Raw genomic sequence first — 23,306 nt, 5'->3', positions numbered from 1 at the left:
TTTAGGCAGCAAAGAGTCACAGAAAGTTTTATTTTTATGCATGTATTTATTTGTTTGTTTGTTTATTTATTTTTTTGAGACGGAGTCTCACTCTGTCGCCCAGGCTGGAGTGCAGTAGCGCCATCTCAGCTCACTGCAAGCTCCGCCTCCAGGATTCACGCCATTCTCCTGCCTCAGCCTCCCGAGTAGCGGGGACTACAGGCGCCCGCCATCACGCCCAGCTAATGTTTTGTATTTTTAGTAGAGACGGGGTTTCACCATGTTAGCCAGGATAGTCTCGATCTCCTGACCTCGTGATCTGCCCACCTCGGCCTCCCAAAGTGCTGGGATTACAGGCGTGAGCCACCATGCCCAGCCGAGTCACAGAAAGTTTTAAAGCAAAAAACTGACATGAGCAGATTTGATTTTTAGAAGATTGCCTTGGATATATATATAGGAGACAAGACTGGAAACAAAATGCCCAACAGGAAGCTATTGTAAAAGTCCAAGAGAAAGGTACCAGTGGCCTGAATGAAGGTGGCCACGGTGGATTCACAGAAAAGGTGATAGACTGGAGTGATATTTAGGAAGCAGAATCAAAAGGACATGTGGGGCCGGGAGCAGTGGCTCACGCTTGTAATCCCAACACTTTGGGAGGACAAAGTGGGCGGATCGCTTGAGCTCACGAGTTGGAGACCAGCCTGGGCAACATGGCAAAACCACGTCGCTACAAAAAAAAAAAAAAAATTAGCTGGGTGTGGTGGCGCATGCCTGTAGTCCCAGCTACTTGGGAGGCTGAGGTGGGAGGATCACCTGAGCCTGGGAGGCAGAGGTTGCAGTGAGCCGAGATCACAGCACTGCACTCCAGCCTGGGCAACAGAGAGATACCCTGTCTCAAAAAACAAAACCAAAAACGAACAAACAGAAAAAGGACATGTAACTGAGAAGGGACCTATTGAGTTAAATAAACACATGAATGCATGCAATTGAAAGATGTCCGCAAAAAGAGACACGCCTGGACCTGACATGAAATTCACTGACACCTTTGATCTACATCCCACATATGATACAGAAAAACCACCAGGCCAGGTCCTCGGTATGACTTTCCTGGGCCCTAGGCACTTTGGCTCCCTGAGCCCCTTCTGTACACACACACACACACACACGCACACACACACACACACACACGCACACACACGCACACACACAAATTTTTGAAAGTGTATGTATGAAAGTATATTTAATGATTGCATTAGTAGAAAGGTGAATCTAATCCAGGAGTATTATATTCACTTTTTTTCTTCTGATTTTAAAATAAATGAAAACACTTTTGTGGGTCCGCAAGAGTATCATGCCCTCAGGGTCTGAAGGACACGCCAGGCTCTTTTCTTATTGAGCATTGAGCGCCATCTGGTGGTTCATCTCGCAAGGGTGCCCAGCCACTGCTGAAAAAGGCTCATCTGCAAAAGTTTCATTCAGAGAATCCAGACCAAGCCCAATCACTATGATTACTGCTTGACTCAGATCCAAACTGCCCGGCACTGGGCTTCGAGGATGTCTGATTGGCAGGAGCTAAAGTGAGACTTTAAGAAGACAACAAGAGCCCAGTAGTGACCACAAATCAGCTGAGGGAAGCCAACCGTCCAACCTTTTCATCAGATTGTTGTTAGTGCAGTAGTTTTCCACATTTTTGTGCTTCAGGTAACATATCTAAGGGAATATAAAATGAAGACAAGTTTAAGAAAGCATCTTTTTAAAATACTAGAAAAAATCACAGTTTGTCAACATTCCTTAATCATTTCCTGCTCTTGTCTTGCCTGTACTTCATGTTATATTTGCAGATGTCACCCGCACGGGTCCATCCTCCAAGAAGCTGGAGGCTTGCCCGTGTGTCCTATAGTAAAGAATGCGGGGGTATGTGAGCCATTGCCACCGGGGTAATATTCCCTGCATCCCAAAACTGGGATTCAGGAGCTCTTCTTTTGAAGTTATGAATTTATAAAGGGTGTTTAATAATTGTTGCTACCACACATATTGCTATGTATGAATTGTGTCCTCCAAAATCCATATGTTGAGGTCCTAACCCTCAGCACCTCAGAATGTGATCTTATTTGGAAACACGGCCTTTGCAGATGTAATTAGTGAACTAAAGGTGAGGTCATCCTGGAGCTGAGTAGGGTTCCTAATCCAATATGACCCGTGTCCTTTTAAGAAGGGAAAATTTGGCCAGGTGCAGTGGCTCATGCCTGTAATCCCAGCACTTTGAGAGGCTGAGGAGGGCAGATCGCGATGTCAGGAGATCAAGAACATCCTGGCTAACATGGTGAAACCCCGTCTCTACCAAAAATACAAAAAGTTAGCCAGGTGTGGTGGCGGGCGCCTGTAATCCCAGCTACTTGGGAGACTGAGGCAGGAGAATAGCGTGAACCCAGGAGGTGGAGCTTGCAGTGAGCTGAGATCGGGCCACTGTACTCTAGCCTGGGTGACAGAGTGAGACTCCGTCTCAAAAGAAAGAAAAAGAAGGGAAAATTTGAAGAGAGATGCATAGAGGGACGATGCTGTGAAGACGCAGGGAGAAGACCACCATCCACAGGCCAAGGAGAATGGCCCAGAACAAACCCTTCACTCAGAGCTCTCAGAAGGAGCCATGCCTCTGACACTTTCATCTCAGACTTTTAGCCTCCAGAGTTGTGAGATGATACATTTCTGTTGTTTGAGGCACCTAGTTTGTGGTAGTTTGTGACAGCAACCCTGGAACACGAACTGAGATTTGTGGTGGTTTGCTGGCAATCTCTGGCGCTCCTTGGCATGTAGAAGCATCACCCTGTGCATGCTGCAGTGGGTCCACTATTAGCCCAGAAAACCCCCCGGAAGACTGCTCTGGAGGAGGGCCTAAAGAACACACCTTTCACCAAAGCGATGAAGAATGCACTACTGTTGGGACCATCCTCCATAGCCAAGGGATGATGATAAAATAGAACATCACAAAACTGAATTCACAGACAACAGTGAGGCCAACAGGTGCCCCAAACAATGGAGAAGGTGGTTGTGGTCAATTGTCACAAAAGCCAGGTGGTTACTAATACAGTGACAGCAGAGTCTGAACATTAATGGAGATGGGTGACAGGACACAGTAACCCTAGGGACAGAATGAATGGACAGCTGTCAAAGGTACTGACCAACATGTACAATCAAACAAAATCAAAGATGGCAGTTGTCCCAGTGAAAAGGTCCTCATCCTTTACCCAGTTGCTAGACCCAAACAAGTTTTCAAAGTCAGATCCCACTAACTGACAGAGAGGCTGAGTTCCAGGGTGAAGACCCTGTGACAAGAAGTCAAGCACACATGATAATGATTCCACAGTCTTTCCTCAAAGAGATTTACTGCCATTTACTCAGGTAAACATGCACTGGGGGCAGGGGAAGACCCAAACATGTCAAGGACTGGTACATGCAGGGTCCAAGTTGGCACTGAGAGGCAAAGCTCCAGAGCTTCATCCTGAGCCCCCAGTTAGAGGCAGGATATGGGGAGCAGGTAACCAATGGAGTCCTGGCCCAGGACTGGCTCCAGTAGATCCACTGGGCCTGTGGGCCCACCGGGTAGCCAGCCATTTTCCTCAGTGTTGAATATGTGATTGGAATCACTATCCTTTTTTTTTTTTTAACTTTAAGTTCTGGGATACAAGTGCAAAATGTGTAGGTTTGTTACATAGGTATATGTGTGCCATGGTAGTTTGCTGCACCTATCAACCCATCATCTAGTTTTTAAGCCCCACATGCATTAGCTATTTGCCCTAATGCTCTCTCTCGTCTCACCTCCCACCGCCCTGGTGTGTCATTCCCCTCCCTGTGTCTATGTGCCCTTATTGTTCAACTCCCACTTATGAGTGAGAACATGTGGTGTTTGGTTTTCTGTTCCTGTGTTAGTTTGCTGAGGATGATGGATTCCAGCTTCATCCATATCCCTGCAAGGGACGTGATCTCATTCCTTTTTATGGATGCACAGTGGAATCACCATTCTTAATAACGAGCACAAGTCCCACGTTGGTGCTTTGGCCTCTGTGATAAGAGTTATTGCACTGGGGAAAACCAACAGAAACATCTAAAACTATACCCAACCCTGGCCGAGATAATTTCACATCCTGGGGAAAATTGTAGAAATTATAGCCACTCTTAAAAATTTGAAAGGTGCAGTTTTTACCTAATTTACCAGTTCTGGTCCCTACAACAAACAAACAAATCCTGAAGATAACAGTGGGATGCTGCAAACTCAACCAAATAGTAGCCCCAGTTGCAGGGACTGGACCAGATATGGCACCTTTGCTAGGAAGACTCAGGTCCACCACATCAGAAAAATATTAAAGGCCCTTTGGTCTGGGATTTCTAGAACTTCCTCTCCAAAATAAAGAATGTATTATTGCATGTTGAGCCTCTAATCACTAGGAAGAACCCTGGTTGGACCCTTGGAGCTCTGGAGACAACAGCTTCCATAACAATGGTTACTGCTCCAAACTATGTCACGGAGAACACAAACAGATGCCAGCTTGGAGGGAGGTTCAAAGCAGGAAGGAACTCTGTAGAGATTCCAGCTTCTGCAGTGTAAATAGCTCTGTTGTTGGGACTGCAGCACTCACCAGAGCCTATGATTTCCATGGTGGGAAAATATGCTGTGTGGTGTTAATGGTGAGCTCCAATGGGAGAGCCAAACTTAGATCCCCAAGGTTCTGGAGTATGGCCATGACATTTTCAGCAGAGAATTAAATGCTCTTTAATAAACAGCTCCTGGTGTGCTACTGAGGCTTGCTTCAGAAGGGGCACATAGGATGCCCTGTTATGTGACCAGAGCAGGCCATCAAGAGCTGGGTTCTGTCCAACCCACCAAGCGTAATGTAGGGTGAAGCCCGCAGGAATTCATCCTGAGGTGGAAAGAGATACTCATGCAATGGTGCATGAGCAGGTTGAATGCCCAAACAAGCCAAAAGGGCAGGTAGCCCAACTCTCACATCCCCCACCACTTCACCTCACTACCTCTCCCTCTGACCAGCTGGCAGAAGAGGAAAAAGTCCAAGCTGTTTTCACGAATGGGCCAGGTTGGTATGTGAAAGCAAGCTGAAAATGGACATCTACGGCATCACGGCCCCATTCACGGGTGGCCTTGAAGGACAGTGGTGATGAAAAATCCCCCTTGTGGGAAACCCTTTAAGAAGTGCACTTGGTTTTCCACTTTATGTGCAAAGAAGACAGGCCCAAAATAAGAGTATCTTGCATTCATGGCAGTAACAAATGGCTGGCTGGTCAGGGGCCTGGAAGGAGAAAGGTTGGAACAATGGGGACAGCAAGATAGAAGGATATGGGTAGACACGTGGAACTTGGCACAAAGTGTGACTATCTTTATATTACACACTCATACTCACCAGAGAGGAGCCATTAAAGATGAGACACTAAACAACAAAAGGGGTCCTTGGGAAGTTTTTGTTTATATTACACATTCACATATAGAGAAAATGACCACCAGCTGTTGTTAGCCAGCCTCTGTCTTGGCATCCCTGGGCAGGTGCTGCAGATTTGTGAATGGAGGAGCTGTTGTAGCATACAGAAGTTGTGCATGAGCCCAACAGTGTGCCCTCCCACCTGCCCAGGCTGAACTCTGCCACCTCCAAACACCCAACCTGCCCAGATGAGAAACCAGTGCTCAGTCCCCAGTATGGCACCACCCTTTGATGAGACCAATCAGCCATGTGGTGGCAAGTTATATTAAGCCCTTAGCACCCTGTGGGAACAGAGATTCATCTTGACAGAATACACATATTCCAGGTATGGATTTGTGTTTTCTGCCCACAGGGCCGCAGACAGCACTATTATCAGACGACTTTGCAGCAAGGGAGGTGGGCACATTATCAGAAGATCCATGTGTCAGAGCGCAAACCACATTATTCCTCAGCTGCCCGCTGACAAAGCAATGGAATGGCTTTCAAAACCTCTGCTGAAGTTCCAGCTCAGAGGTGACACCATGTGAAGATGGGGTGCCTTCCTCCAGGGCCCAGGGCACATTCCAAGCAAAGGTGTCTGTGTGGTGCTGCATCCCCCTTAGGTGGAATACGTGGGCCTGGGACCCAAAGGCCTGAAGCCGTGGCCCCTGTTACCACACCATCCCATCCCATGACCCACTTGGGGAATTTATGCCCTTATCCCACCTCTTTGGTTTTAGAAGCCAAGCAGATGACTCTTTCCCACTTGTCTCCCGTTTATAAAGAGGGTAACCTTTATGCAGCTCAAATATAGCCAGGGCCACCCTGCCCTGCTCTGCAGACTGCGGAAGAAAGTCCAAGCCTGCTCTGAGATCTTTGCTAATTCCCAGGGTGCCTGTGGTCTCACACCCATTCCCTCTAGTTCCAGTTAAATAGTTTCTAGCTCTCCTTAAATAGTTTCTCCTGAGGAGTAATGTTAAGAAGGCGGCTCTGGGTGTATTTAAGAAAGGCTACTTTTCCCCTTCCCCTCTCAGAAATGCTGGGGGATTGTCTCTAATCTTCATTGTGAGAACCTGGTTTGGCTCCCCCAGGAAACGCTCACGGGAAGTACAGAAGGCCAGTTGAAACGCTCAACATTGTTCCCAGCTACAATTTGTCAGTTACGCGTTAACCTTTCCTGGCCGCCAGGAGGTTTCTGCTCTGAGCCCCTCTTCTGGTAAGTTGAGATTCTCTGTATCTAACTGTTCGCCTCTCTAATTTTGAAGGGCAGCAGCTTGTTCTGTTGCCTCAATCCTGTGGTGGTCCTATGAAGGGCTGATTTTCAGTTTGTTCAGCCTTTTTTCTTACTGCAAGGATGGGAGAGATCACTTCCAAGCTTCTCTATATGCCAAATGGGAACTGAAAGTCCACTAATAGAATTTTTAAATTTTCTCTACAGTTTATTATATGGGAAGAGCATAGCTGTGGAAAAGAGCTTTGGAGACCTGGATTGTTATGTTACCCGCCCCACCTCTCCTGACTAGATCTTATAAAGCCTTGCTGGTCCATGAACTGGCAGCATCCTCCATGCTCAGGAGCTTGTTAGAAAAACAGCATCTCGGGTGTCCTACCCCAGACCTACTGAATTAGAATCCACATTAAAACAAGACCCCTGATCACTCAAGTGCTTATTAAAGTTTTAAAGCTATGATCGAAAGCTACTTCCAACCTTTGAGGGTTAGTTTACTACCGCAGTTCCCAAACTGTGCACTGAGGTGCCTGGGGCATTTTGAGATATTTTAAATGTTTAAGGGAAACACAGCAGTATCTGCCCAACACAATGTGAACTGAACTATCTCACTACTAGCCTGAGATAGCTCTGGGTTCTGCCTCTGCCCAGTTAGCACAGTCTAGGGATCCTTTTGGTCCCACATGTGCTGCTTCTGGTTTATACTGTCTAGTCACATGCTGGTTCAACCCTCTTGACTCCCACCAGAAATAATAATTAAATGAATAATAATAAACTAGTAACACACAAGTCATTTGGTGAGTAGCAAACAGATTCATATTGTAATGTGCTGGACTTCACTGAGACATCTCAAATGGTAAGGCACCAAAAGAAACTTGTTTTCAGTGTCTCCTCCCACTGGGCCGGGTGCTTAAGGCATCAGGCCGGCTCTCCCCACAGCTCAGGCTGACTTACTTTCCAGCCACTTTCACTATAGCAGCCTGATTTTTGTTATAAAAATTTGTTAATTTTTTATTGACACATAATGTACACATTTTTGAAGTATATGTGACAATTTAACACATTCATATAATTTGTAAAGATCAAAGGAGTGTAATTGGGATATCCATCATCTTAAATATTTTTGAAACATCACTGTTATATTCAGTATCATTCCTTTCAGGGAAGGGCAGGGTCCCACGATCTGGGCCTGTGAAACCAAGAGGGGTGGGGCTGCTCTGTTCTCCCCACCCTTTCTTTCCTCGGAGCTCATCCGGTGGGAAGAAGAGATAGGCTGCAGTTCAGGGGGTCCCCAAGACCACCGTCAGCTTCCATGATTCTCTCGAAGGATTCACAGAACTCAGAAGAGTTGCTATACTCACAGTTACAATTTGTTACAATGGAGGGACACAGATTAAAATCAGCAGAGAAAATGATACGGCTCCGATGAGTGGAGGAACACCAGGGTTCTTCCTCTCAAGTCGAATTGGATAAAACAACACGGACACACATGCAGTGGTTTTAAGGAGTGGAGAGCTTAATAGGCAAGAAAGAAGTTAGGAAGAAGCTCTCCTGTACAGACACAGAGGCAGGGGATTCCAACAAAGAGAAAACCCCGTGTGGCAGAAAAGTGGTTGCTTATATGAGGAGGCTGGAGGAGGCGGTGCCTGATTTCCATAGGGCTTAGGGGATTGGTTTGACCAGGCATGTCATTTACCTAGCCCATGAAACAACCGGCCCTCCCACCCTATCCTTTTAATATGCAAATACAGGGCGCCATGATGTTCTACATACCTGGGGATACGTGGGGGCGGCCATGTTGCCAGGCACATGTAGCAGCAAGGGCAAGAGGACCACGGTGGGAATCGCCATGTTTGGGTGGACCCAGTTTCTAACGGCCAGTATTTACATGTCAAAGGCTGCCTGTCCAGCTCTAAGAACCAGGGCTTTTCTGCTAGACAAGAAATGTTTCTGGAGCTGCTTTAAAAGAAACAAAAACTTCCTAAGGACCCCCTTTCCTCTCTATCTGCCTAAAATAATCTCTTAACTCCTATAATAGGAAGAGGGGTACAGAGCAGAGTCCATGAGAGACCAGGCGTGAGCTTCTGGTTGTCCTCTCCCAGTGGAGTCAGGGAGCAGCACTTCCTTCTTCCGGGAATGACATGCCACAACGTGCATAGATCATTACTAACCAGGGCAGCTCACCCAAGCCTTGGCATCCAAGGTTTTTATTGGGGGCCAGTCATGTAGGCATGGCTGACAGCCCACGCGCCTGACTTCAGTCTCCAGCTCTTCAGAGGTTAAGCTGATGCTACCTGGCCCAAGACTCCTAAACAAAGATACTCTTACTCTTATCAGGTAGAACATTTCTAAGACACAGAGGTTAACTCCCAGGAGTTTAGCAAGGGCCACACCTTTCCTTTGGACAAGGTTAATCCTTTACTGTCCACAGACCTATCTTGGTGTGACTGCTGATGGCAAGAGTTGGTCACCCTGTTAGGCTAACTCATTGTCTACACAGATTCCATATCAATGCCGGTAGCCTTAATGAGCCTGGAGTATCTGGGTACTTTGTTCTCTATAATGCCCCGTACCCATTGTTATCCCCTGTACCATTTTGTAACCTCTGGGGTCAAGAATGAATCTCAATCAGTATTTCTATATCATCCTGTTACTATAGCAACAGACACAACTTAATATTGCATTCAGGACATCCCTGTTTCAAAAAAAAAACAAAAACAAAACTCTTGGCATTTGTCTATAATGCAGGCTCCAGCTTTTCGCCCAATACCTCTGCTGTCTCCCCTCTTGTGAGCAAAACCAAATTCTTCCAATTTCAGTTTCTTCTGTCTCTTCCACCAAAGTTTAGCTCCAGGTCACACTCTGCTTCTCCAAGTCCATTTAGGAACTTGGCAGAAGCAAAAAGCCTTTCATTCTCCCAGGATCCACTCTCCTAGAAGGCATTTTTTATTATAGATGGCAGTTTTTTAAATGTTACAATTACTGCCACATTATTAGTCATCAGTCATGGATGATTCCCTTTTTTAATTGAACCCTCTGCTGCTTCCAACCTGCTACAAGAACTATGGTGCCTACATTCTGGTGGTTGACAGGAACACTTAGCGAGACCAAGGCATTGCTGAATATTTACTGAGTCATCTCATGTTCTTATTGGCATGGGAGTGTGTCAGCGGTGTTGAGGTAACTCTTCTTAGCAAGGAAGTAACCTGATTTGTTGTATGCCCTACTGAGTAGCTTTGACTTGCCTTAAATAAATACCTTATGAGGACTGTGACATTCAATTGAATTGCTTTCATGGATGAAATTCAATTTCATTCATACTGATTTCCTCCTAAAAACAGCTGAGTGTATGTGCTTTGCATGGTGATATGGTTTGGCTCTGTGTCCCCACCCAAATCTTATCTCGCATTGTAATCCCCACGTGTCAGGGAGGGGCCTGGTGGGAGGTGATTGAATCATGGGGCAGACTTCCCCCTTGCTGTTCTCATGACAGTGAGTTCTCACGAGATCTGGTTGTTTTAAAAGTGTTGCACTCCCCGCTTCGATCACTGTCTCTCTCTCCTGCTCTGCCATGGTAAGACGTTCTTGCTCACCTTTACCTTCCGCTATGATTCTAAGTTTCCCGAGGCTTCCTAGTCATGCTTCCTGTTAAGCCTGTGACACTGTAAATCAATTAAACCTCTCTTCTTCATAAGTTACCCAGTCTCAGGTAGTTCTTTAGAGCAGTATGAAAATCGACTAATACTCATGAACTAATCCCTGCCTTGTGGAAATGGAACACCACAGGCGCACTGTAGGGAAGGGGCTTTGTCTCCTGCTGGCCAGGCAGTGGTTCTGCTCTCTAGGCCAAGGCATGCGTCTGGTGTGAAAGCACAAGGGCCACCATGGCTCGCTGAGCGTGAAGTGGCCCTAGGGACATTGCTGATTTGAAGGGAAGCAGAGTTGATGGAGTAAGACTGGCTGCTCAAAACCTTTCCAGAGCTTAGTTCCTGGACAGGATCTTAAGCAGATGAAGGACAGCTGTGAGCAACCACGGAGTTACATGTGCTGATGAGACTTCATCCTGGCATGCAGGGTGGCTTTGTGGCTGTGTGACCAGTGCAGTCACACAGGGCCGTGTGCTCAGAATGACCTGTGTGTGGGGTGTAATGCTTTGTGACTTCCATATCGAAACAAATTTTAGCTTTGAATTTGTGTTTTGTAATGACATCCGATGGGACCATGGAGTATGTGCTGGGGGCTTGAAGGCTCAGCTCAAATGCAGTCCCTCCAGCTACTACCTTCCATGTCTCCCCTGGATGAGCTCTCAGCTTCCTGTGTCCAATGCCCTGGCTCCCCAAGCCCCACATGGCTTTCTGTTCCTTACCCTCCTACTTGTGAATGCTGCTACCCTCCATGCCCGGCAGTGCCTGGACAAGGCAGGGGGTTGGGCTGGACACATGTGCTTCATGGCATCGGCAGGCAGGGCATGGGTGCACCTCCACTCTGGGCTTCCAGCACTACAGCACAGTTGGAAGGGACTTGGCAGGAATGAGCCTTTTATTCACCCCCTATCCAGTTATCTAGAGCATCCCAACATGGAAGCCACAATACCTTGGGAGCCACCCATCCACAATGGCTTAGGGCAGCTGGTCCCTGGGAAGGGGAGATGCCTGACTGTGTTTCTCTGTCCCAAGCTATAACATGCTGTGTTGTTCCAGTAACTGACAAGAAAGCAGAGGAAGCCAGCAGCCAGGGGACACATACACCAATTCTCCTAGGGGCCCATGAGAGTCCTCACTCACCTCTTGACTATCCCCCATGTCCAAGGAGCTGCAACATTAAAAATACAAAATTTTAAAACACAACACACATATATATATAAATATATATTTATAATATTTATTTTAATACTTTTCAATTCACTGTACCCTGAAAATTATGTAGCCAGTTTTGTTGGCATGAAAGCAGGCATTTTTGTAGGTCATAGTTGAAACTACTTAAACATTTTTAACAGTGTTTCTCTACCTCCTGCCTGGATTTTGTTGATAGTCAGTATAATGGGCCAAATAATTACCCTAATTCCTGGAACCCATGCATATGTTATGTCACATGGCAAAGGAGATTTTGCAGATAAAATTAAGGTAATAGACCTTAGGATAGGGAGAGCATCGTGGACTATCCAGGTGGATGCAGTGCAATCACATGGGCTCTTAAAAGTGGAAGAGTGAGAAGAGAGTTAGGGATGTGGTAGGGAAGGAAAATCTAAGAGGAAATTCAAAGCCGACCATTGTTGCTGGCTTTGAAGATGGAAGAAGGGAGCCATGAGCCAAGAAATGTGGGCAGCCTCTAGGATGAGAACAATCTTCAGCCTCTGTCAGCAAGAAAGGAGGACCTTATGGAACACACAACCTCATACAGCCAAATGGAACTCAGTTCTGCCAGCAACCTGCATGGTTTTGCAGGTATAGTCTCCCCCAGAGCTTCCAGAAAGGGACGAAACCCTGTTTCCAGTGTGATTGCAGCCTTGAGAGACTCAGAGAAATCAGCTGAGCCCACTGAACATCAGACCTACACCCTGTGATATAAATCTTTGTTGTTGAAAATTTCTAGATTTGTGGTCATCAGTTACAGTAACAATTAGCAAACTAAGACAATTGGTTGATCCAGTGGCAACAAGAATCTGGCAAGGTCGCAGCAAGAGAAATGAGAGAGAAAGCTCCAGGGGCAAGCCCCAGAGGTTAGTCTCTGGTTAAATAGTTTCTCCTGAGGGGCATTGTTAATGAGAAGGCTCTGGGTGTATTTAAGAAAGGCTACTTTTCCCCTTCCCCTCTCAGAAATGCTGGGGGATTGTCTCTAATCTTCATTGTGAGAACCTGGTTTGGCTCCCCCAGGAAACGCTCACGGGAAGTATAGGAGGCCAGTTGTAACGCTCAACATTGTTCCCAGCTACAATTTGTCAATTACATGTACTGTTTCCTGGTCTCCAGGAGGTTTCTGCTTCTGAGCGGAGATTCTCTGTATCTACTTGTTTGTCTCTCTAATTTTGGAGGGCAGCAGCTTGACCTGTTGCCTCAATCCTGTGGTGGTCCTATGAAGAGTTGATTTTCAGTTTGTTCAGCTTTTTTTCTTACTGCAAGGATGGGAGAGATCACTTCCAAGCTTCCTTATATGCCAAATGGGAACAGAACATCCACTAATAGAGTTTTTAAATTTTCTCTACAGTTTATTATATGGGAAGTAGCATTGTTGTGGAAAAGAGCTTTGGAGACCTGGATTGTTATGTTGCCTGCCCCACCTCTCCTGACTAGATCTTGTAAAGCCTTGCTGGTCCATGAGCTGGCAGCATCCTCCATGCTCAGGAGCTTGTTAGAAAAACAGCATCTCAGGCGTTCTACCCCAGACCTACTGAATTAGAATCCACATTAAAACAAGACCCCTGATCACCTGGGGGCTTATTAAAGTTTTAAAGCTATGATAGAAAGTTTCTTCCAACCTTTGAGCGTTAGTTTACTACCTCAGTTTGCAAACCGTGCAATGAGGCGCCTGGGGGCACCCTGAGGAACTCACAGGGACATTTTGAGATATTTTAAATGTTTAAGGGAAACACAACATCTGTCCAACACAATGTGAACTGAACTATCCCACTACTAGCTAGAGAGAGTTTAGTTACAACTGAAATTGCTGCATTCCTTTTGATGATGTTGTCAGAGGCGTTCGCACCAGAGCAACTCCATTTTGAATGAGGGCTGGGAAAATGAGGCTGAGTCTTACTGGGGTGCATTCTCAGAAGGTTAGGCATTCCTAGCCTCTAGGTGTTTACAGTGAAGGGAACAAATTAATAATGTTTACTAAACAGACCCGGACTTGGGAGTGTCCAGATACCCTGATATCCGGACAATAAAGGCATTCCTAATTTTGCTTTAAAGATAATATTGATTCTTTTAAAATATAGCAAATAAGAAAATTAATCCTTTATCACAAACCTTTGTAGCAGAGCACATCTCCCCATATATACGGGTATTGTACCTAGGGTCGACGTGTTCCTCCTCACTTTCAGGAATGCCCTGTGCTGTCTATGGAGTAGCTGTACTTTCACCACTTGACTGTCTTAATGAACTTGCTTTTACTTTGTACTGCGGACTCACCCTGAATTCTTTCTTGCGTGAGATCCAAGAACCCTCTCTTGGGGTCTGGATCGGGATCCCTGTCCTGTAACAATGTCGTATCAATGAGAAGCTAGGATTTTATTTGTAATAAAATATTAGTGCTGTGTGAAAATCAACGTGGAACAACCACCGAGGTGCCAGTGTCCTGATTCTAAAATCTGAGAAGCTACGCAGGGACCAATAGGAGCCAAGTTGTCAGGATATCAATACCTATTAAATAGTTTGAATCTGGCTACATAATACATAGAATGGTTAGGTTTTCCTTTTGGCCTAGGAATGCTGACACACTAAAAGCACCATGAACTAAGAAAGTCTAGAAACCTCTGGTTTAACATTTAGCTAATTACTTCCCTCTCACTTGATTTTTGAATGGATTAAATGAGATAAGGTGTGGTCAGCTCCTGTCCATTGAATGTTAGTTCACTTCATATAGCCCTTATTCAATCTACTTTTTCTGTTGCACTTCATCTGCATTCTTTAAAGACATGAACAGAACCACCATACCAAGGTCAAAGAACTCTGCAAGATATAATCACAGCACCGTAATCACTTTCCTTACCTGTGCATCCCTCCCTGCTGTTTACAAACCACTTCACGTACACAAGCTCCTTGGATTTTCACAACCTCATAAGGAAAGCCAAGAAAGGTATTATGAAATTCATTTTAATTAAGAAAACTCCAAACACTGAATTTCAGAGAGGTTGCATAATTGCACAAGGTCACACAGTAGAGTCTTTTTGCACCTCCAAGACTAATGCCTTTTATTTCCTTTACTGCCTGGGGAGAAAGGAAGATATTTGAGAACCGGGTGGGGCAGGAAATTTTAATCTAAACTGTGCTGCTGGTTGGAGGGCTAGCTTCCTGCTGGAGCCAGTGGCCTCACACTTTAGAAACTGAAGTCAGCTGGTCTGAGAGTCACACTTGTGATACCATGGTATGATGGGAGCCCAGTTGACTTCCCCAGATTGCCATGAAATTCCACAGGTCCTACCTAGGGCAGCCACAGAAGTCAGCCCTGCCTGCTGGGATGTTTCACTTGTCACTGAGTAGCTGCTGCAGCAAAGCAATCTGACAGATGACCTCTACCTCCTCCATAAATTGAAAATAGTACAGTCTTTAAAATGGAAAAGAGCTTCTGACACTATGTAATATCCCACTTCCCTGATCAACCTGGTTTGCCACGCACCTTGGGACACTCTACAAAATAGGCTTCCTGTCCCCTTGCTGCCTGCATGGTGTATGCTGGAGTTGGGAAGAAAGAAGTGGATTCCTGATTGCGCAGGTAGCGTGCACAGAAGGACGTTTTGGGACAATCCAGCCCCTTGCCTCTCTCTGGAGGACAAGTAGAGGTGAAGGAAGTTACTTGCTTGCAGGGGTTGGGTTTCCGTTCCAAAGTGGCAGTGTCTAACTGGCAGCCAGATAACTATGCTGTGAGGGTTGAGGGAAGGGAACTTTCTATTCTGCTTCATTTATTTCCATTTCAGGTGACTTAATGAACCTTAAACACACACATTCAGGAAGGCAGTTTTGGAGGGTTTGAGGAGATCAGGAGCCTGGTAATGGATTCTGGTCCCTGTGACAGGGATGCTTATGACCAGAAAGGACTGAGACAATTCATGGAAGGCAACTGAGGCCTCTGCAGAGGGCTTTAGAGAGGAGGAAAGCTACATCAGAGCTGAACACACCATTGCCTCTGGATCCCTCATTTGGTTCTTGTCCAGATCAGGGGCGACCTGAAATGATGACCATCTGTCCACTGTTTCTTAGCCTGCAGCCAGGGCCAAGCAGGCCTGGCGTGCACCAACGCTACTGCCCGGCCTGAGTCTACTGGGTGCAATGTCCAACTTTGGTCCTTTTCCTACGTCTCAGATTTCATCCCTACTTAAAGAGGCAGTGTAGAGGATCACCTTTTTTGTTTGTTTGTTTGTTTGTTTAATAAAAATCTAATATTTACTGAGAAATCTCTAGTAGAGATTGCTTACATTGTGCTATGTGCTTTTAGATATAGTATCTCACACAATCCTCCCAAATGTCCCATATTAGTTTGCTAGGACTGCCAAACCCAGCAACCTGGATGGCATAAACAACAGAAATGTGTTGTCCCCCAGTTCTGGCAACTAGAAGTTTGAAATCAAGGTGAGAGCAGAGCTGTGCCTCCTCTGAAAACACTAGGAAACAATTCGTTCCAGATCTCTCTCCTAGTTTCTGGTAGTTCCTTGGCTTCTTGAAGTACAGCTCCAATCTTCACATGGTATTATTTCAGTGTGCATGTCTGTCTCCACATTTCCCTTTATTATAAAGACACTAGTCATATTGGACGGGATCTACCCTATTCCAGTATGACCTCATTTTAAATAATAATATCTGCAATAACCCTATCTACAAAAAAGGTCACGTTTTAAGGTACTAAGAATTAGAACCTCAATATATGAATTTTGTTCAACCAAATAACAACCCCTCCAACTAACAAATAAAGAAATTGAAGCCTAGGGAAGTCAAATAACCTGCACAGAGTCACAAGGCTAACAGTATGGTTTGCCTGTCTCCCCATCCAAATCTCATCTTGAATTATAGTTCCCCATAATCCCTTCATGTCATGGGAGGGACCCAGTGGGAGGTAATTGAATCATGGGAGAGGTTCTAACCATCCTATTCTCATGATACTGAGTGAGCTCTCATGAGATCTGGTGGGTTTATAGGGGGCTTTTCCCTCCTTCACTCTGCACCTCTTCTTCCTGCTGCCAAGTGAAGGATGTGTTTGCTTCCCCTTCCACCATGATTGTAAGTTTCCTGAGGCCTCCCCAGCACTGCAGAACCATCAGTCTATTAAACCTTTTTCCTTTATAAATTACCCAGTCTTAGGTATGTCCTTATAGCAGCATGACAGCAGACTAATACAGTAAATTGGTACCACAGATAGTGGGGTGCTGCTATAAGGATATCTGAAAATGTGGAAGCAACTTTGGAACTGGATAACAGGAAGAGGCTGAAACAGTTGGGAGGGATCAGAAGAAGATAGGAAAATGTGGGGAAATTTGGAACTTTCTAGAGACTTGTTGAATGGCCTTGACCAAAATGCTGATAGTGATATGGACAATGAAGTCCAGACTGAGGTGGTCTCAGATGGAAGTGAGGAACTTGTTGGGAGCTGGAATAAGGGTGATTCTTGCTATGTTTTAGCAAAGTGGCAGCATTTTGCCCCTGCCCTAGAGATCTGTGGAACTAGAAACTTGAGAGAGATTATTTAGGGTATCTGGTGGAAGAAATTTCTAAGCAGCAAAGCATTCAAGAGGAAGCAGAGCATAGAAGTTTGGAAAATTTGCAGCCTGAACATGGAATAGAAAAGAAAAACCCATTTACCGGGGAGAAATTCAAGCCTGCTGCAGAAATTTGCATAAGTAACGAGGAGCCAAATTTTAACCTCCAAAACAATGGGGAAAGGTCTCCACGGTATGTCAAAAAACCTTCATGGCAGCCCCTCCCATCACAAATCCAGAGGCCTAGGAGGGAAAAATAGTTTCCTGGGCTGGCCCCAGGGACCCCTGCTGTGTGCAACCTAGGGACTTGGTGCCCTGCATCCCAACCGCTTCAGCTGTGGCTAAAAGGGGCCAGAGTACAGCTCAGGCTGTGGCTTCAGGGAGTGCAAGCCCCAAGCCTTGGCAGCTTCCATGTGGTGTTGAGCATGCAGGTACACAGAAGTCAAGAATTGAGGTTTGGGAACTTCTGCCTAGATTTCAGAGGATGTATGGAAATGCCAGGATGTTCAGGCAGAAGTTTGCTGCAGTGGTTGAGCCCTCATGGAGAACCTCTGGTAGGGCAGTGAGGAAGGGAAATATGGGGTCAGAGCCTCCACACAGAATCCTTACTAGGGCACTGTCTAGTGGAGCTGTGAGAGGAGAGCCCATGTCATCCAGACTCCAGAACGGTAGATCCACCAACAGCTTCCACCATGTACCTGGAAAAGCCACAGATACTCAGCACCAGTCTGTGAAAACAGCCAGGAGGAGGGGGCAGTACCTTGCAAAGCCACACAGGTGGAATTGCCCAAGGCTGTGGGAACCTACCTCTTGCATCAGTGTGACCTGGATGTGAGGCATGGAGTCAAAGGAGGTCATTTTGGAACTTTAAGGTTTAATGACTATCCTATTGGATTTCAGATTTGCATGGTGTCTGTAGCCCCTTTGTTTTTGCCAATTTCTCTCATTTGGAATGAGTATATTTACCCAGTGCCTGTATCCCCATTGTATCTAGGAAGTAACTAACTTGATTTTGATTTTACAGGCTCATAGGAGGAAGAAACTTGCCTTGTCTCAGATGAGACTGTGGACTTGGACTTTTGAGTTAATTCTGGAAAGAGCTAAGACTTTGGGGTACTGTTGGAAAGGCATGATTGTGTTTTAAAATGTGAGGACATGAGATTTGGGAGGGGCCAGGGTGGAATGATATGGTTTGGCTTTGTGTCTGCTCAAATCTCATCTTGAATTGTACTTCCTGTAATCCCCATGTGTTGTGGGAGGGATGCAGTGGGAGGTAACTGAATCATTGGGGTGGTTCCTCCCATGCTGTTCTTGTGATAGTTAGTTCTCACGAGATCCGGTGGTTTTATAAGGACCATCACTTATAAGGGTTTTCCCCCTTCGTTCAGCACTTCTCCTTCGTGCCACATGTGAAGAAGGATGTGTTTGCTTCACATCCACCTGACTGTAAGTTTCCTGAGGCCTTCCCAGCCCTACAGAACCATGAGACAATTAAACCTCTTTCTTTTATAAATTACTCAGTCTTGGGTACGTCCTTACAGCAGTGCAAGAACAGACTAATACAACTAGTGAGTGACAAGGCTGGAATTTGAAACCAGGGCTGTATGATTCCAGAGGCCTGTTACTGGTTATCAAACTTTGGCACCCAAGGTCACCTGCAGGGCTTATTAAACACAGATTGCTGGACCCCACTTCCAGAGTTTTTGGTGCAGTAGGTCTGGGTGGGGCCAGAGCATCTGCCTTTCTAGCAAGTTCCAGGTGCTGCTGCTGGTGCAACACCAGACTTTGAAAGAAGCTTTCCCAGCAGCTTTTGGACTCTCATGGCCATAAAAATCACCTGGGAACTTTTGTTTGTTCATTTGAGCAGATCTTCTGGCCCATTCCAGAAGATATGGATTTGGTAAATCCAAAACAGGGCCCAGGAATCTGCACTGTAAACCAGCAAACCCAGTGATTCTCAGAGGATCAGTGTCCACCCTTTGAGAAAGAATGTAGTTCCCACTTCCTTGAAGACCCACAAGGTCCTCAGCTTTGATGGCACATTGGAACCACCCGGGAAATTTTCAGAAATTTGAAGCTGAACTGATGTCTGGGATTCACCCTGAAAGATTCTAATTTCAGGTAGTGTGGGGAGAGGATGACCTGAGCCACTGGGTTTAAAAAAATTCTCATCAGGGTGACTCTAACATGTAGATAAATTTGAGAACCACCAGCACCGCTCAAAATAATAAGCTACTAGAGGCTGGTGACCATGTGCAAAATTCCGCAGCACTTAGGTAGCAGAGCCTGGGGGCCCCGGGAGTTCTAGTTCTTCCCCAGCACTCAGAAAGGGTCCGCCTCCTGACTAAGACCTTTTCCAGCCCAAAAGCCTGTGCATTTTTCCAGACAACTCACCAAAATTAGCACACATTCATTCACTTATTCATTTATTCATGGACAAAATGGCCATGTGGAGGCCGGATAAGCTGTGAGGGCACTGGGCCAGGTTGCCTAAATCAGACCTCAGCTTCAGCACTTGCTGGGAATGTGACACCCTGCACATTCGTTATGGGATGCCTGGCTTTCCTTATTGGAAAACCTTACCTCCTAGGCTTGTTGTGAGGAATAAGTGAGTCACTGCAGATGGAGATCTTATAGCTCTAAATTAGTGTGTTTTATAATCAATCATCGAAGAACTCTCTATCCAGCAACTACCACGTGTCAGGCACGGGGTACAACGGAATAAAACACAAGGTCCCTTATCTCATTGAGCTGACAATCAAGGAGCAGAAAGTGACAATATATCATGTGAGGGTAATAAGTTACTGCGTTTCTCAGAACCTCTCAAATGCCCAGGAGCACGCTAAGTAAGGGCAGCTGGACATCCTGTCCTGTGGGGTATCACAGATGAGGGGTGTCAATGAGGGAAGTGTGGCGGGTCAGGACGCTCATTCACCAGCTCGCTGCTTTGGTACCCGCCGCCTTCATGCTGTCGGGTTAAATCTTTCCAAGAAGGCACCCTTGATCTCTCTCTTTCTCTTCCCCTTTGCTCCTTCCTTCTCTGCCTCCTGCAACTGCTCCCAGGGATATGTCCCACTGTCGCTAGTGTTTCAGTTTCTCCTGCAGGATTTCCGTTTGGGGGTGGGGTGGGGGGCAGCAGGGTGGGGCGCAGAAGCACACATCATGGGGAGGCAGCGGTGGCAGGAGCTAGGGCCGCAGGGTCCGTCTGATAGGGAGAATGGAGCAGATTGAAGGTCGCATCTTTTCTCTTTTAACCCTGAAGGCATCTCCCAGCCGGCACTGGGGGGCGCGGGCCCCTTGATTTCCTAAAAGTCAGTGCCCCTGCGAGACCTTGCTGGCCATTCCTGCAGTGTCCCGTCTGGCAGCGCACGGTGGTCTCCGGGGGGCGCCTCTCCCCACTCACGGCCCCAGGCCGCTCCCCTCGCCGCGCTTGGAGCTCCGACGCCGGGTCGCCGTGCAGCGCGGTTCCGCAGGGCTTCGGCAGGTGTCACTGTGGTCTGGGGAGTGAGCGTCTGCGAACCCCTGGAAGGCTGGGCGCCGCCTGATGCGGTGTTGGGGGATGGGAGTACTGAGGAGCATGAAACCGAGCCTTAAGCAACTGCGGTGCCCAGACAGAGACTGTTCCCGTTGCAGTGGAGGCAGGGGGCCTTTTGGAGAAGCAGGGAGAGATCTGGATTTGACTCTTGCCGGTCTAGTGGGATCTCCGGTGCCGCTGCTTCCCCGACCTACTTGGAGCCGGCAGGTGGATGATTTTCCAAAGGCAGTGTGATCCCGGGGATGCAGATCTCGCGTCCGCACCCTAGAGTTTCTGATTAGGAACTAGTGGGTCGACGCCCAGGAATTTGTAGCTTTAGCGCCTCTGCTGTCACAATGGGTGCAGTTCCTGCTTCGAAAAACACAAAATAAGAGAACCAATCAGATTAAGTCAATTTGCTGGAGGTTTTCCCAAACATCTGTGTTCTGTTTCAAAATATGTTTCACCAGGTAATTAGGAAATTACATTAGTAATTTTACCTCCAAAGGGCAGGAAGTGGCCATTCCCACTCCTGATCCTATGGCTCATTCCCCCGCATCTTTGCAGGGCCTGCTGTCGACTCATTCAGGCCTCCACTCAAATGTCATTTCCCAATAATCTTCTCTGATGACACTACCCAAGAAAAGCGCTCCCTCTCCATCAATTCCCACCACCTTACTTTGCTATTAAATATTATTGTTATGCATAACACTCATCAGTATCTAAAAATTTTGTCACCCATTGTCCTTTTAAGTTCTTCCCTCTAATAAAGACTTTTTGGTCACACTTAGGTTTCCTAAAAAATGAAAATAATCACTTCTAATACAAAACAATGTCAGTGTGAACATGTGGTATTTGATTTTCTGTTCCTGCATTAGTTTGCTTAGGATGATAGCCACCAACTCCATCCATATTCCCGCAAAAGATGTGATCTCATTCTTTTTCATGGCTGCATAGTATTCTGTGGTGTATATGTACCACATTTTCTTTATCCAATCTGTCATTGTTGGGCAATTAGGTTGATTCCATGTGTTTGCTATTGTGAATGGTGCTGCAATGAACAGTGTGCATGTGTCTTTATGGTAGGATGATTTATATTCCTCTGGGTATATACCCAGTAATGGGATTTCTGGGTCGAATGGTAGTTCTGCTTTTAGCTCTTTGAGGAATCACCATATTGCTTTCCACAATGGTTGAACTAATTTATACTCCTACCAACAGTGTATAAGTGTTCCCCTTTCTCGGGAACCTCACCAGCTTCTGCTTTTGTTTTGTTTTGTTTTTCTTGATTTTTAGTAATAGCCATTCTGACTAGTGTGAGATGCTATCTCATTGTGGTTTTGATTTGCATTTCTCTAATGCCCGGTAATATTGAGCTTTTCCCATATGCTTTTTGGCTGCATGTGTGTCTTTTGAAAAGTGCCTGTTCGTGTATGACATAGATTTAAAATATAGGTGTGGCTTGCACCTATAATCTCAGCTACTGCAGAGGCTGAGGCAGGAGGGTAACTTGAGACCAGACTTTTGAGACCAGCCTGGGCAACATAGCAAGACGCTATCTCTAAAAATAAAACAAATTAGCTGGGTGTGGTGGCGTGCACCTGTAGTCCCAGCTACTTGGGAGGCTGAGGCAGGAGGATGTTTTTTTCCAAATGTGTCTTTGTTGTAGGTGGTGTTTGGTTTTCTTTTTCATTTTATAGAATTAAACAGTTGTAGAAGAGTCACAATCATATGCTAGACTACTGCCTATTTTAGATTTTGTTCCTGGCTACTTATTTTACCTTTTATTATTTAAAATTCAACTTATAGTAGACTTAAAAATATTTGGCAACCAAATCTCTATTTCTGTGCATCAGTACAATAAGGTAAGTATAAAGTCACATCGTGCAATAAAATTTCTCTTCTTAAAAGGTGGAAACTTTCCTTTCTTGGTGTGTTTATTAATCTCTTATAATACATTTGCATTATAAATCACTCCATAAAATACTGATATCTTATACACCTTTGCTGTTCTATCAACTATAACTTATTTACATTGAGCTCCATTGTGTCTGGAGTTGGTTCCTTTCAGTGGGTTCTTGGTCTCGCTGACTTCAAGAATGAAGCTGTGGACCTTTGCGGTGAGTGTTACAGCTCTTAAAAGTGGTGTGGACCCAAAGAGTGAGCAGCAGCAAGATTTATTGTGAAGAGTGAAAGAACAAGCCTTCCACAACATGGAAGGGGACCCCTGCTGGCTCGGGTGGCCAGCTTTTATTCCCTTAATTTGTCCCCGCCCATGTCCTGCTGATTGGTCCATTTTACGGAGCACTGATTGGTGCATTTTACAAACCTCTAGCTAGCTACAGAATGCTGATTGGTGCTTTTTACAATCCTAGCTACAGAGTGCTGATTGGTGCATTTTACAATCCTCTTGTAAGACAGAAAAGTTCTCCAAGTCCCCACTCGACCCAGGAAGTCCAGCTGGCTTCACTTCTCACCATCTTAAAGTATCAGATTTAAAGATTTTACATTTGTATTCGATTTAGAAATTAGAACTTCAAATAATTTGGAACTTATTCATGATTAACTCACAAAAATCAACACCAACATTTTCCCTGTACACCATTCACCCTCATAGACATACAAAATTTAATAGATACTTTCAGTGTTTCCAAATCAGAGGCATCCTGGAAGCAGATTTCTAGATCATAAAATTGCAAAACTGGAATTCAA

General features: G+C 45.7%; 1 protein-coding gene across 1 annotated transcript in view; it reads right to left on the bottom strand.

Annotated features, from left to right (window-relative positions):
- Nucleotides 1–23,306, bottom strand: part of NUP42 (nucleoporin 42) — a 1,164,542-nt gene that overhangs the window by 1,034,137 nt on the left and 107,099 nt on the right. The window lies entirely within an intron of this gene.

Source organism: Macaca thibetana, chromosome 3 (genome assembly GCF_024542745.1).
Source record: "Macaca thibetana thibetana isolate TM-01 chromosome 3, ASM2454274v1, whole genome shotgun sequence".
NCBI lineage: Eukaryota > Metazoa > Chordata > Mammalia > Primates > Cercopithecidae > Macaca > Macaca thibetana.
Note: the sequence above shows the minus strand (reverse complement) of the source record. Positions and strands in the feature narration are given on the sequence as shown.